Genomic DNA, 16,658 nt, shown 5'->3' on the forward strand with positions numbered 1-16,658 from the left:
GAGTGCCACGGCCTGGACACACATTTTGCTGCTGGGGTGACTAACAAGTATGGCAGAAGTTCAGAGATGGAATCTTTATGGAGGGAAACTGAGAATGGACAGGGCTTGCGGAGAGGAATTCCAGTGGAATTTGGAGTTGGCTGAGTCATCAGTGATTCCATCATAACTGCTAGTTTTAAGTGGATAAGTGCTCAAGAAAGTCTGCTCAAGGTTCCAACCATTTCTGGCATCATGTGGCTTTGAGAGTGTCCAGAATAGGAGTTTTCTTAAATGTAGGTCATTTCTAGCTTGGCTTTGAAGATTCCAGACCTTCTGCATTCTCTATTGGGTAAAAGGGTAGAATTTTAACGTTTAGAGGCAATACTGCCCATGTAACAAAGAACAGTTAAAAATGAGTGGTTAAAAATGCAGCTGATACTTCAGTCTCAAAGCTAATTGCAATATTCTGGCTTTCCTTCTTGATTTAAGTAGTTGCTGATACTGTATAAAGATCATAGAATGGCTTGTAGGTAGCATGCAATTGCAGGGTTAGGGCCAAAACTCTTATGTAAGTCATTGAAACTTTAAATAAATCAATTTCCTCATCTTCAAAATGGGGTTAATAAAACCTTTCCTACTTCATGAGGATGTCATATAGCTAAAATGAGGAAATGTGAACTTTTCAAGAGCTTTGGATTTAAGCAGATCTTGGTTCAAATCTACTTTTTCTGGTTACAGAACTTGGAGCTAGTTTATTCAGAATCTTTCTAGTCTAGTCCTCAGGTTCTGTGTCTGAAGAGTGGAAATAATAACAGGTACTTCATAGGGTCTTGGAGGCAATTACATGAGGTAACAAGTATAAAGCACTATTAAAATGCCAGGCACAGAGTAAGCATATCATTAATGGAAGTTGTTATTACTGAGTCATAATTGACACTCAAGGAATTTACAAGGTTAAAAGGAACTGTCCAGTATCTTAGTAGTAGTAGTAGTGGTAAGTGTAAGGCTTGCAAAATCTAAGCCTGCCTTTGAAATATGCAAACATGTTTTTATTTACTAGCGACCGTGAACAAGGCAAATGTGCTGTTCAAGCAGTTAGCTTTAGACATAGAAGTACAGCCAAACCCAGTGATTTTTCCCCAGTCGAGACATTGTCCGCCTATATTCAGATTTCATGTTCTCCTATGAATCCTGGCATTTTGTGAAGCAGTTTGTTCCACGTGTAACTTGATACCGTCTTCTCTTACTTCCTAAGACTGTAAATTCCTGGAGAATAAAAGTAGCATTTTCTTGTGGCCATAGAGCCTGGTGGGGCTTGGTGAGGACTGCATGGATGTTCAGTATTTTAAGTACTCGCTGGTGCTGGAGCGCAGCAGGAAGGGTTCACGTGCGCACCCAGTGTGATTCTGGGGCGGTGTGTTGGGGGAGTCAGCTGGGAGAAACTAATGATTTGCAGGGATTGGGAGCCTCTCACCCATGAAAGCGCACACGCTTGGCTCCCTGAGTCTTACATCCACAGCAGATGAATGAAAGTAAATTCTGAAGCAAAGCCCAGAGGATTGGTTATGTCTCCTCTTTTCTGAAGTACTGCCTTTTATCAACTTGGACACTAAAGTCGAGGCTCTGACACTCCCTAGCCATGGAACCTGGAGTATGTCATTAAGTCACTTTGAGCCTTGGGATTTTTATTTTTGAAGCGGAGTGATAATATCAGTTCTGTTTGCTTCACGGGGTTGTCCTGAGCACCGAAGAGGAGGCGTACATGAAAGGCCTGTTATGCAGAACTGTGTACACACAGGTACTATTATGATGTCACCCCACTACAGGCATGGGTCTTTATTGGTGGCTTCTTGCCCAGAGATGACAATCAGTTACATATGAAGCACCAAGTACTTCACTGGCTTTCAGGAGGGGTCGCTGTACGGAGCACCTCAGGGGCCGTGCCCCCTCGGAGGCCCTCGTCCTACAGCTCACAGACAGTGCTGTCAGTTTCTCCAGAGCAACCTGGACCCAAACCTGGCTCTCTGGCAGCAGGAGGAGATGTGCACGAATATGTTCCCCCAGCTCCAGCACTCATGTGTCGGCACTGACTCCTCACGGTTCTGCCGGGAGCTGCCTGTGGCTGAGGGCAGGCATTTAGGCAGCAGTTGGCTATTTTGGAGGTTGCTTTTGAGGACTCCGGAACAGGATCTCCTTGTGAGAAGGTAACCAGTCCTCAACTGTTCTGGCTTCTTGGTGCTTCCAGAGTTTTCTATGAAAATTTCTACCCTGATAGCTCCCCAGGCCATTCCACATTTTGCTGGACTTCTTCCAGATTCTTTGCTTTAATTCTGGGTGTTGGGTGATCCACTTGTACACGTGGTCCACAGAGCATGAGGCCTGACCTAGCTAATGACAAAGATCAGTTGCTGATGCCTCATAGATCTATCTACATCTCTTCAGGTTACCATGCATCACCTTATTTTTTGAGGAGATTTCCAGAAGGGAGGGGGCCACCTGAGGTTGCTTTTGCCCTCCCGTTGGTAATCATAAGACACGAGTAGAAACAGAGGTATTTGACCCCCTGGAAAAGTCTAGTTTCCCTGCTTACATTTCTCATTGGTTCTGTTCCTTTTTTTTGTTGTTTTTAAAATTCTTTTGTTGTCTTTGTTTTGGGGGGGTAATTAGGTTTATTTATCTATTTAATGGAGATACTGGGGATTGAACCCAGGACATTATGCATGCTAAGCACGTGCTCTATCACCGAGCTACACCCTCCCCCAGCTCTTTTCCTTTTTACAAACTCTTCAAAATGCTCATGGACAAATTCCCTTCCTGCTACTCTCTCTGCTACTCTCTCCATTTCCTCACTTTTACCTGGAGGAAGACGCTTCCAGGGCAATTACAAGCTCTTTTAGAATTTAATCCTGGAATCACTGAACTTCAGAGTTAGAAGGGGTCTTGGAGACATCTGTCCTAAAAGTTTCATGTGGACACAGATGTGACCCTGAGGCTCAAAGAGATGTGGTGATTTAGTTAAAGTCGCACAGCCAAGCCAGGGACGAGGTGACTCTCCGTCACGTGCTTCGTGTCCTCTCCCACTGCATGGGGCTGACATTCCTCTTGCAATAATCGAAGCATCATAAACTAGGGGGAAACTTGAGAGAGCTTCTGCTCTAGCCCTCTGATTGAAGCCGCTTCGACCTGGCATCCCGATGGTATGGAATCTATTTACTTCCTCCCTGAGGTCTTTTGGAAGTCTCATTCTCTCTCTCGCTCTCCTTGCTTTTTTTTGCTTAATTCCTCCCTCCCTATAAACTGTAGTTAAAAATTACTATCTTAGTCCCTAGGCTTGTGATGTATTTTCTTAAAAAAAAAAAAAGCACAAAGCAAAACAAACCGCACTGCAGCAAGATGATTGCTTCTAGAAAACTGTTTTCCATCAGACACGTATGGACACCACACTAGTCCCTGCTCGTCCCTTCTGCTCTTTCCTCTCATTTGTTGTGAACTTAGATTCTTTCACTGAGTTCCCTAGACCCCAAAAGAACACTCTGTTCAGTGAGCCCGGTCTGTCCTCCGCCCTGCGGGCCACATGTCATTGGATTCCAAGCCAAACAGTGCTTTCCTGCCTTTTCCATTCAACACAACATTCCTGGGTTGTTTCCTCTGCTGGCAGGGCACTCACAAATAGAGGAAGACGGAGAAGCCCGTGAAGGCACAGGCTCAATTACCACAGTGGAAATGATGGAAAAGTTGAAACAAAGTGTAATCCTTGTAGCTACAGATCGATCATAGGATTATCTCCAAAAATCTGGTATGTGTAAATTTGAAAATTATGTGCTTGGAAATGTTTTGAAACCTACCCGAGTTATCCGGGAGCCAAGGGGCTGTGTTCCCTCCTTTTGGCGACCAGTCATTTAGACTGAAACCGTGACTCTTTTGGAGACTTTTAAGTGTTACCAGAACAAGTTCATGTGTCTAACACACCAGGAGGCCAAACTGAAACATCAGAGTTTGGGGCAGAGAAAAGTTTATTGCAGGGCCAAGCAAGGAGGAGAGGCAGCTCATGCTCTAAAAAGCTCCAAACTCCCTGATGGTTTTCACAGAACAGTTTTTATAGGCAAAATTGGGGATGAAGGCTGCAGGATGTGTGACTTTCTTCTGATTGGTTAGTGGTGAGGTAATAGGATGGTGTTCCAGGAATCTTGTGCTCAGCCTGAAGTTACCATCCTCCACCTGGGTGGGGGCCTTAGTTCTTGCAGAAGAACTTAAGGTATTGTTATGTACATCCCATGGGGATGAAGCTGGACCCTGCCCCATCCCTGCACTATTGTGTCTTGACTGTTCCTCCCCTGTTTCTGCGTCCCCTCCCTTCCCAGATTAGTAACTGTTTGAATCTGCCCTTTGGAACTCAGGGTAGGTCTAGGAGGCTCAAGCCTTTTCTCTGCAAATAAGAAAAGGGGCATGGAGAGGCTTTTGCACCTGGGAGGGCCCCATAGGGACGCTCTTGGTTCCAGTGAGTGTTAGTCTCTGGACAGCTCTAGCTGAAATGAGCTTCCTTGTCTTTGTGTGGATTCTAGGCACTGGGACCTTCCAGCAGGACTGCATCCTTTTTCCCAAAAGAACGGATCTGATATTGGAGGATAGTGCTCCTGTCTTCTGAGTCTTTTCTTCCCCAGGCTAAATCTCTATAGTTCCTTCAGCAGTTCCTCATTTGGTGTCCGTTGCCTGGTCTTCCGGCTCCTGGGCTGCTCTGCCGAAAGAGCTCTACTTTGTATTTGCAGGCAGCCCTCCTCCCTCCCGCCTGTAGCTGTTAGGCCGCTCAACCTGGCCTGACGCGGCAGCTTCTTAGACAGACCCGAGGATCTGACGCTCAGCGGGTACCCTGTTGCGTCCTTGAGCGTCCTTCAATGGCTTTCTTGGACACAGTGGGTAGGCATGCATCAGTGACGAGACCAGAGGTACAGAAGGAGGACCAAGGGCAGGATATGGGGGCTCCAAGCCCACCTGAGCCAGTCAAGTCTTTTACGAAATGGACAGGATGAAAAAGCTTTGACTGACTTTCTGTCTAGAGCTTAGTTGCCGGACTCAGACCACTTGGGTTCAAATCCTGTCTTGTCTAGCTTATAAGTTTTTTTAATTGTAATTTTTAAATTTTTTGATGTACAATGTCAGTTTCTGGTGTTTATAAGATGTTTAAACTTGAGCAAGTTACTTAATCTCTCTGTGCCTCAGTTTCCTCACCTGGAAAATGGAGATGCATACCACTGCTGTCAGGCTGCAATTCAAGGTGCTGAGGACGGCGCCTCGTGACGTCTCACTGGTGCTGTTATTGTTACGAGTGTTATCACTCCTTCCCCTCTTTTCTTGGTGCTGACGGTCACCCCTGGAGAGCTTTTCTGAAGCAACAAAAACTACAGCACACCCCTCCCGTCCAGCCGTGCTTCAGGCAGGAGGTTCACCTTTGCCCCCAGATTGCAGGTGTCTGTGGGAGGATAATAACGCAGAAAGCCTGTCATTAATCCCTTTCAGGCTCCTGGGGCCTTTCATCCTAAAGAATTCCAAGGCCCTTGAATAAAAGAAGCAAAAACACTCATTAAAATGTGGACATTTGTATGGCAGGTACAAGAACCTAAAATTGCTATCTGAAGTTTTGCTATTCTTATCTAAAATTGTTATCTGAGGTTTCGGCTTTAAGAGCTTATTCTGAGTAATCTTTACATTCCAAAACTCAACCCAGAATCTCCATTCTTTCTTCCCTTGCCTTCTGGCAAACCAGAGACAAGGGCTCTGAACACTCTTCCCAGCAATGTTTCCTCACTTGAGAGAAGAGGATGGCACAGAACAAAAGGGGAAAAAGGCAGTAACACCAGATTCCTGCAAAATAGCATCACAAAAGGCAAAGAGGACTGGAGCTCTCATCTCCAGGTCTCACAGTTATTTACACCTGATCTGATACCTGCTGCCAGACATAATTGTACTTAACTTATAGCGAGTATTTTGACTTGCCCAAGGTTAGAGTTTCACCTCTTACGCATCAACAACAATGATATATTGGTTTGTGAGATCAGTCCCATTGTTTTGGATTTTTAATTAACTCTGCAGTCCTCTTCAGACAAGGATGTGCTGGAGGTCTGCTCTGGTCTTGGCTCTGGGCAACATGGTCGGCCTGGCTGCCTGCGTGGGAGTGGCTGCATTGTTGAGAAGAAATTTTTCTTTGCCCTTCTAGGTTCTTCTGGTTGGTCTGAGAATGAAATTGACATGAAACAGATAAACAGGAGAAAATGAAACAAAAGTCGAATACATGTATCCATGGGAGAGACCCAGGAAAGCTGAGTAACTCACCAAAATGTTGGCTGAAGCCCTCCCCTTAAACACCATCTCCAGCTGAAGACAAAAGAGAATGTTGGAGGTAGTGGTTTGGGATTTCCAAGGGGAGAGAAGCAATTCACATGGAATTAGAAAAACAAATGTTTGGTAAATGAATGCTCGCTGGGCTTTGCAGAGACAGTGGGACACAGAGTGAACTCTGATCTCAGGTCCTGCTAAGTTTTCCCTGCCACACCTAGCCCATATTCTTTTTTAAAATTATTTAAATTATTTTTATTTTTTATTTCTTTTTATTGAAGTATAGTTGATAAATACCTAATCCGACAGTCTTTGCAGATACCTCTGGTGATAGGTCTCCTCCAGAAACAAGCCCTCTATCTAAATTCTCTTAGGCAGTTAAGGGGAAGGTCAATGTTCCCAAGACTTCGGTTTCCTAAAAACAGTCAGCCTAAATTAGTCCTCAGGCCAACGAGGCACATTTTGGGGTGGCACATTTTGCTACCTTGCAGCATAGTGAGTAATTTATCACAGGCACAGCTGTGGAAGGCTGCCTTTCAGTCCAATCACTAGCCTTCACGTTGCAAACCCCTCACGCTCTGGTGAAAGAAAGAGATGGTAAAATTCCATTTCCTGATGGCCCATGTGAATAGTCTGTGTGTCATCTGCCTAGGAATACCTGAACCTACCCAGAAGATTAGGATCTGTTAATCTGGTGGATCTCATTGCAGCACAGACTTTCAAAGACCTGTGTCTTCATCTCCAGTGGCAACAGATGCCTGGGTCCCTGTTGCCCCCTCCCCTACACATGGCTGGTGGGATGGAGTTAGCATTTGATGAAGTGGTCTGTTGTCTCTGTCCCTGCCCTCTTAGGTTTGGTGGCATATTCTTATCCCTAATTTCCGGTTTATTTAGGGAAAAGGAAAGAGAGAAGTGAACTAACATTCAGTGAATGCTTATCATGAATCAGACACATTACACACATGGTTTCACTTAATTTCACAGGTTGTAAAGTTACCTGAGAATATTGTCTTTTGATTTTGTTTTGTGTTTTGTTTTTAAATCCAAGTTAAAGAACATGGTGGGCGATACGTGTTTTAGACTAGAACATAGGAGATCAAGAGACAGGAAGATTCTCTTTGTAACCTCTTCAATTCTTTCTACTCACAGGTGATGAAAATGTGGATATGTCAGATTCTAACTCGGATAGATTTCCACATTTGGGCCCTTTTGGGGAGGGCAAATCCTCATTTGCAGATTTGTGAAATGATAGATTCATATTACTTTGTGGTCTTTTGTACCCAATGGCAGTAGAATTTTGGATTTGTACAGGTGGCTCTGTAGAAACAGCGCAGCATCTTAGCATAACTCATTGAGATAACATTTTCAGCACTTGGTAAATGATGTGTTTGAGATGCATGGCTCTTAGTGTTTGAGGTCATGACCAAGGCACCTCTGCCCACCTTGCAGGACAAGTATCTTGGAGAAAATAAACTGCCTGGATACCCTGAACATATATAATGATGACAGTAGCATAATAACTATTTGTACTATCAGCTTAATTTTGGTTTTTATTGCTTTGGTCTTGCTTTTGCTCATAAGAGTTATTGCTTGCTGACCATGATAGCTCAGAACTTAATTCCATTAATTAATATCTTTTTTGAATAGATGACATGCTTTGTGGCTCAGAGATCCCAGGAACAGGGTAAAGATGTGGCTTCTGAGATTTGACCCAGCCTGTTTCCTGTGGGTGGGCAGATGGCCTGTTCCACATGATGAGCTGCTAGAAAGAACTGCTATGAATTACCGCATTCTGCTTCGCATCTATAAATACGTAAGTCTGTGCTTAATAATACATTTGATGCAAATATGCAATGAACACATGAACTAAATGAGCCTTTCAGATAAGTTCAATGGGCTTACCATCCCACAGACAGTTTTTATCAGCCTGCCCTCTCTCAAGGCTAGAAAGCCTGTATCACAGAGACAGTAAAACTTATTAAAAACAATTAACATTCTTTCCTATTGACTTTTCTTAAGCTTCTCCTGGTAATAGGTAGGTAGAATGATGACACATGAGACTCATCAATTTACAGGTATTTACTGGGCATCTTATCATAAAGCTAAGTGTAGATACGTGATCCAGAAGAGGTGGGAGATATCATCCCCACCCTCCAACACGAATAATCAAGTCTGGGAGTGAAAAATAACAATCAAGAAGTAAGTGTGAAAGTGTTTGACAGTGTGTATACATTGTATGAGTAACCTCTGTCCTGGAGTACGTGGAAAGGTCATCACGGAGGTGAAGAAATGAGCTGGGATTTGAAAAAGTTGTAGAATTTGCATTAGGAATAATGACGTTAATGGCTCATATTAGCATTTGCAATGAGTTCTTTTTATGATCCCTGTACCACCTCTCTGAGTGGAGGTGGAAGGGAGGAATAGAATTTGTTGAGTTAATATGCTAAGTGGACCAGATGACACCTGCATGTGATGTGGATTTCATTACAGAAAAAGAATCTTTAAAAAACATTTTATTTATGTATTTATTTTACAGTATCATATATTTTAAATTGAAATATTATCGAATATAAATTGAATATTATATGTTATAGGTATACAGTATAGTGATTCATACATGTTTAAAGGTTATACTCCATTTATAGTTATTATAAAATATTGGCTATATTCCCCATGTTGTACAGTACATCCTTGCAGTGTATTTTATACCTGATAGTCTGTCCCTCTTACTCCTCCACCTCCATCCTGCCCCTCCCCCTTCCTTCTCCCCACTGGTAACCGCTAGTTCTTTCTCTACATCTACCTGTGAGTCTGTTTTTTCAGAAAAAGAATCTTGAGTTTAGGGATCCCAAATCTTTTATAATAGGGCGTAAGCCTTCTTGATTTTTGTTCCAAAGGGAGACTCTATCTTCCAAGGCTGTTTTTCGTACCATTGTCTTTGAAAAGATAAATCTGGAACAAAGTGTAGTCAGTGCCTCTCACGAGACATGCAAACTTAGGAGACGCCCAGGGAGAGTTGTCTCCCAGAAGCGTCTCAAGGGTACCCCGCTGGTGAGCGTCAGGACGAGGATTAGAAGCAAAGCTGCCAAGATCCTTGTAGTGACTGCACTTGTTCCCTGTCCGAGGTACCAGACTCAGATTTGTCCCAACACCTGGTCCTCGTCCTATTTGGAGAGCTTTGTTGCTGGTCTGGCTCACATAATGCTCCTGCATCAGTGATTGAGCTTCTTCTTTGTCCCTCGGAGCCAAGTCCCAGTCTTGGGCTCCACTGTGGTGGTGTTTCTTGCCTTGTTCCTCATGGCTGAAGTGCCTGCTCTGGAACTCCACCCAGTTCCACAGCCCCAGGGATTCGCCTGCCACTTCCTGGGCCACTCTTGGCCAGCATCATGTCTGGATCTCTGTGTCTTCTATTCCGCTGTTCTTGGTCCAGTTGTCACAGTTGCAAGAGCTCCTTGACAGTGACCTGCCTGCCAAGACCTTTATCCTGTCACTCTCTACCGAGGCTACTCTGAAGACCCAGTTGGACCTGAGGTCTCCTCTCCTATAACGCCTCTCGTGTGTGTGCTCCGTGTGTGACCCTGCTCAGTGTGTTTTGTTTCTGGGTCATCATCCAGTTGCTTGCTTGATTTCATTCCAGTGAGAGAGGGAGGGGGTGTTGGGGAGATCAAGGATGAACACATGAGCAGAGTGCTGCAGGCGGGTGGTGGTACTGGGCTAGCCCAGAGGCCAGTCTGATTAGAGCCAAGGGGAAGAGTGGCACAGAAGAGACTCTGGATGCCAGGCTGAGGAACACCAGTGAAATCATAAAGCGTCACGAGACTTCGCGGTACCGTGTGCAGACTGATGGAGAGAGCATGGATTTGGGGATCTAACAGACCTGGGTTTGCATCCTGGATCTGCTACGTACTAGAGCATGACCTTGGAACTTTTGCTCTGTGTCTGAGTTTCTCATCTGTAACACCTATGTCATGGGGCTGTGATGAGAGTTGTTGATAACATACGTACAACACCTAGCACCATGACTTCAGTTTGCAAATGCTCAACAAATGGCAGCTGCTATACATCTATCATTATGGAATGTTTACCCGAGATACAACTTAGAGCTTATTTAATCTAATCCTCTTATTTTATTTTAATTAATGAATTGATTAAACTGAAGTGTAGTTGATTTACTATAATGTGTTAGTTTCAGGTGTATAGTGATTCAGTATTTTTGCAGATTATATTCTATTATTACAAGATAATGGGTATAATTCCCTGTGCTCTACAGTATATCCCTGCTGCTGATCTATTTTAATTATAGTATTTTGTATGATCTAACCCTCTTATTTTAGACACAGGAAAAAAATGAAGCATAGAGCGCTCAGAACAGTGACCTGTTTGCCCTACCTTGCCAGCTAGTGACAGCATCTTACTCACTGGACACTTATTATTCATCACCAGAGCCTGAGAGTGTGCAGTCTGACATTTGTCACTCGGTGTCTGTGCTGCAAGCGGCTAGGAGCGTCTTCTGGAAACACAGCCTGTGGGTTTGATTCTGGCTCACCCTGTGCTGGCGAACTTTCCTTCCTTGGCTGTAGACGATCTAGATGTAAACCAGTGAAGTGCTCCTGTGACATAGCCAGCCTCCTGACGCTTGAGTCTCACCACCTCCCTCCCATTGCTCAAAACTGCTGCCACTTAGAGCCACTTCGTCCAGCTAACCCCTACTCGTTTTATAGGGCTCAGCTTAGGCACCACTTTCTCCATGGAGCCTTCCCGGATGCACCAGCGAGGCGAGGTGGCCTGTCACATGCTCCCGTGGAGGAGAACACGGGGTTCATGTTCCGTATGACGTCCCCAGCAACCGCCGTTCCTGCTGGGTGATCTCTGTAAGTGCAGGAGTTGGTTGGCCTTGTTTTCTGGGACATCTTGGCGGAGAGTTAAATGATGAAATAAAATTTGCTAATGGCAGTCATCGTTCTAGAATTTTGGAGTTGCTGCTTGGAATGTAAAAACTACTCTAATGTTGGGAAGATAATAGTCTTAGAATAAGGGAGAGTTTTTCCCAAGAAAGGCGGTTGGAAAAGTGATAGTGATATGTATATATTTGTGTAATATGTATTATATGTACACACACACAAGCACATTGCATTGCCATTACTTTTGCCATTTCATCTTGCAGTGACACTTCATCATGGACTTACTTGGCCTGAGGACTGGCATTTGCAAACTGCTGTGCTAAAAGTCACAGCCATTAATTAACTGTAGCAATTTTCATTGCTCCACATTGCTGAGGGAAGCAAATTTCACAGTCCCAATGGTTTTCATGACCAGTGCACCAAGTATACATCCATCTTTTATTTCCTCCTGGTCCAGTGTTCACCCCTAATTCTACTTTTCCTTTTTCTTAATGAAAACCCCACCTTGACACGGTGGCTTACTTAGTTCCTGCGGCCATGCACCATGTCCAGATGGGAGGTAGCAGCAGGTGCAGAAAAGGGCCCCTCCTCTGGGAAGTGTCATTCAACCAGAAGAGAACATGCCCTTCTAGCAGCTGAAATCTCTTCCTGGATTTGTGGTGTCCTCACATGGGCCTGATCATGCCCCAGGGTGAGAACAAGGAAAGTGTGCTTAGCAAATGGGCCACAGGGACACCATGTCCAGTGGTGCCAGCTGCCCCCTGCCAGGGATTGCCAGCTGAGGGACCAAGCCATGCATCCAGATGGGGCCTGGCTCTGCTAGGGAGACAAGGCCACGTGTTTGTATGTCACACAGAGGTGAAAGGCTGGAGGTGATGGTGAGTCAGTGGGTCCATGGAGTGTCTTGGTTTCGGGGATGTGGGCTTTGCAGTCAGGGAGACATGGGGGTAGAGCTCTGCTCCGCCACTTTGTGACTTTAGGCAGGTTTGTAAGCCTCAGTTTCCTTATCTGTAAAATAAGGATAATGACAATGTCTATTTCATGAGGTTGTTGGGAGGATTAAATGAGACAGTGCAGGCAGAAGGCTCAGCAGAGTGGCAGGGCCGTGTCTCGTGCCTCCTAAATGCTGCCTCCGTGATCATCGGCAGGGCCGTCCAGGAAGTGCTCGGGGACAGAGAACTCTCATTGTCTTTGCTCTCTTCTCTCTACCTCACTGCCCTCTCCCAAGCCCTGGCACCCCTTGATGTCCCCATCATTCTTGTTCGCTAAAACCAGAAACCCAGATACTATCCTAGCAGCCTCTCTCTTCCCACCTCACCTCTACCATCTAAGAAAGTCTATCAGTCCTGCAGACTCAGTCTCCATTCGCACTGCTCTTCCTCCTGCTGCTTGGCCAAGAACAGCGTAATTCCTCTCTTAGGTGATGGCAGTGGCCACCAGGCTGAATCCCATTCCCAACCTTTCAGAAGTGCAAATCTGAGCTCAGGGACTCTTGCTTAAGACTATCTCTGTTTACATGCGAGATAAAATCCAAAGTTCTTTGGGACTAATTATGGCTCTGCAGGACCTGGCCTGTCTCTTCCTGCTCCTACCCCTGTTCCTGTGTCCCAGAGACACGACCCCCTCTGTGCACGCCCAACAGCCTAATGGGGTTTTCTATCTCTGAGCCTTAAACACGTTCCCCCTTTCTGGAATGCTAATGAGGAGAAGGAGGGGGACGAAGCAGAGGAGGAGGGTAAGAAGAATAACAGCCTCCACATCCTGGGAATTTACAGTGCCATCCTCAGTGCTCAGTGCTTTACATTCACTGTCTGCCTTTCCCCTACCCATCAAATATAATTATGGTAATTTTAAAAGTATCTTTGTATTTATTCACATGAGTGCTTCCTGTGTCATCCAGAGGGCTTGACTTTGCCGGATTCTCTTACCTACAGGAGGAGCATGTGTGGTAGCCAGTGTGGAACCTCCTACTCACTTTTTTGCCTTTTAAATAGACTTTATTTTTTAGAGCAATTTTAGGTTTATAGCAAAATTGAGTGGAAGGGACAGAGAGTTCCCATATATTCCTGCTTCCCCTTTACAGTCTCCCCCACTATCAATGGCCCACACCAGAATGGGACATGTATTATAATTGATAAACCAACCTGGGTATATATCACCTGGAGTCCATACTTTACATTAGGGTTCATTCTTGGTGATGTGCACTCTGTGAGTTTTGACACATGTACAATGACATATATCCACTACTGTAGAATCACACAGTATAGTTTCACTGCCCTAAAAGATCCTGTGTGTTCTGCCTATTCATCCTTCCCTGCTACCAACCTCTGGCAATCTTTTTACTCTCTCTATATTTACCATATCCAGTATATCATATATCATACATATCATATCCAGTATCATATCATATCATACACATCATATCCAGTATATCGTATCGTATCATACAGCATGTAGGATTTTCAGGTTGGCTTCTTTCATTTAGTAATATGCATTTAAAGTTCCTCTATGTCTTTTCATAGCTTGATAGCTCATTTCTTTTTAGCACTGCGTAATATTCTGTTTTCTGGACATACCACAGTTGGTTTATCCATTTACCTCCCGAGGGACAGCTTGATTGTCTCCAAGTTTTGGCAATTAGGAATAAAGCTGCTACAAACATCTGTGTGCAGGTGCCGGGTGGACATCGATTCAGCTCCTTTGGGTGAATACCAAGGACTGTGATTGCTGGGTTATTTGGTCAAATATGTTTAGTTTTACAAGGAACTGCCAAACTGTCATCCAAAGTGGCTGTACCATTTTGCATTCCCACCAGCAATGAAGGAGACTTCTTTTTGCTCCACATCCTCTCCAGCATTTGGTGTTATCACTGTTTTTGATTTGCACCATTCTAACAGTTGTGTAGTGGTATCTCGTTGCTGTTTTAACTTGCATTTCCCCAGTGACATATGATGTGGAGTGTCTTTTCATATGCTTATTTACCATCTGTGTATCTTCTTTGAGGAGGTGTCCAATCAGATGTTTTGCCAATTTTTTAATCAGGTTGTTGTTTTCTTATTGTTGAGTTTTAAGAATTCTTTGTATATTTTAGATAAGTCCTGTATCAGATATGTCTTCTGCAAATATTTTCTCCAAGGCTTTGGCTAATCTCATTCCCTGGTTCCTACTCATTTTTAAAGCACAGCTCAGAGCTCACCTTCCATGACATTGGGCCCATCTTTTCCCTTCCCCAGCGGTTGATCTCTGTTGACTTTGTGTTGTCACAGTACCTTTCACAAACATCCATCGTATTGTAAATATTTACCCAGCAGACTGAGATTCTTGGGGAGAGGGTCATGCCACTCATTTTTGTATTTCCAGAGCAAAGCTCAGTGTCTGGCATTAATTAAGTACCCCATACATGTGAGTTGAGTGAACTGAAGTGTAAAATAAGGGCAAATGTGACCAGGGCACCGCTGCCTCCCTCAAAAGCACAGGGGGATTTTTCCTTCAGCAGAGGTAGCAAGACACGTGCTCTGGGAATGGCATCCTGGTACTGGCTACATGACATCCTCACCTGGACACAGGTATTTTTGCCAGAGTCCAGATGCAAGCCATCCAATCCCCACCAGAGAAGCTGTAAGCAGATAGGTTAGGGGGTCCCCGGAGAAAGAGAACCAGGAATGGCTTTCTTGACATAAGAGAAGCCGTTTTGTTCTAAGCCATTAGTGGTCTAGCCTGGCCTCAATGCTTGCCCTTGAGCAGGTCTCAGTAATTAATGATCCTAAGGGAACAAAGGAATGCAGGAACAGAGAAAAGGCAGTTGGTCAATAGTGCATGCTACAGCAGAGTCCTCCTCAAGGGCTGCACATAATAATATATCGTTGAGTTCTGCTAGAACTAAGGCCCCTGTTCAGGTGGAGGATGGAGGGATGATGTTTACCCTCCTGACTTCAATCAACTGAAGCTTGGACTCTGTCGACCTTTGCCCTAATTCTGTGCTGAATTCTCCTCTGCTCAAACCCTTTCATGAGTATGCATATTCTTAGCTTAAAACTTCCCCAGTTTTGCTGTTTGGGGAGATACTCCTTTAGAAAAGATCCCCAGTTTTCTCCTTACTTGCTGTGAGTAATAACCCTTCCTTCTCCTGGGCTTTGGCTTGGTTATGTCTTTTGGCTCGACACCCAGCAAGAGACGAACCCAGTTTGCAGGTAACAGAGCCACAGGTGGGCAAGAAGCTGAATGTCCTTCCCACTCGTGACAAGAACGTTTGTAAAATGCTCTGAGGCTCTTCGTGGGCATGGGGCCTGTTCGCCATGGACACATAATCTTTCAGAGAGTGTATCCCAACTCAACTCTTGCGCTCCTCTGTCCACGTCTGCGTCTCTCTGCAGAGCTAGAACCTTCACTTTGAAAGAATGATCTACCTTTCTGTCTGCCTCCAGACAGTCTCTTCCGGCTTGCTGACTGGAGCTGTACGCCCAAGTACGTCTCTCTTTCCTTTGGCTTGCAGTGTTTTTGTAAAATTCTCCTCTTCTGACCCATCTACTCTTTGGCATTTAGCTCAGAATATGTTCCATTATGTTTAAGGACGCTTTCCTCTCAATGGAGCTTCTATTGGGACCAGGCTTTGCATCCAGAGTTGGGTTAAGCCCTAGGGGCAGTGCTTGGGAGAAGAAAGAACTTTCACATGGTTTATAGGCTTGTGACCATTTGGCTTAATAGACATGAATGCTGAGACATTCAGAGAAAAAGTAAAGAAAAATCCTGTAAAAGATCACCAGATGTTTGGTCTGCAAGACTTCAGGCTTTTGATGTAAGGAAAAATATGTGGATTCTTGACCGAATTTTGCAACCTTCACTGGGTGTTTTAGGGATATTCAGATAATAGTCTTTATTAGCATCTTGGACCAATTTAGGTAATTTAAGAAGTTACAAAAAGTATTGCATGCTTGTCGTAAAAAGTCCCAATGACATGGGAGTCTATAGGGTAGAAGATTAAATGTCTTTTTAGTGTCTTCTTCCCTCCCTCCATTTTCACTCTTTTCCTAGGATGAATAAGAGAATGATTACGTATCCTTTTGGACATTTTTTCTGTGCATTTGCATACATTCATAGTTCTAGTATTATTTTTTATGTAAGTGTTCATTTTATACAATTCACTTTGCAATATTCGTTTTTTTGATGAACAGTAGACCTTGGAGATCTCACGTCAGGGCACCCAGAACTACCTCACTCTTCTCCACTGCTACCCAGGGTTCTGTACCATAGACTCACTGTCAGTCATTCAAACATTTCCCCAGGGATGGGTATTTGGGCTGTTTCTTTTCTTTTTTTTCCCCTTTTCTTTCTTTCTTTCTTTTTTTCTCTTTCTCTTTTCTATTTTCAACAACAACAAAAAATCAATAAATATTCTTACAGGTGTATTTTTTCCCCGTCTGTGTGTATTTCTGTTGAATGTTATCAAGC

The 16,658-nt window shown here is 44.2% G+C and overlaps 1 long non-coding RNA gene across 1 annotated transcript; it reads left to right on the plus strand.

The window, feature by feature from the left end:
* The first annotated feature begins 3,641 nt into the window (after nt 1–3,641).
* On the plus strand, nt 3,642–11,226 carry LOC116150352 (uncharacterized). The gene is made up of 4 exons (XR_004134073.2): nt 3,642–3,775; nt 6,191–6,373; nt 7,957–8,122; nt 10,644–11,226. It is a non-coding gene; the product is annotated as an uncharacterized LOC116150352 (long non-coding RNA).
* Nucleotides 11,227–16,658: the final 5,432 nt, after the last annotated feature.

This window comes from Camelus dromedarius, chromosome 25 (assembly GCF_036321535.1).
Source record: "Camelus dromedarius isolate mCamDro1 chromosome 25, mCamDro1.pat, whole genome shotgun sequence".
NCBI classification, from domain to species: Eukaryota; Metazoa; Chordata; class Mammalia; order Artiodactyla; family Camelidae; genus Camelus; species Camelus dromedarius.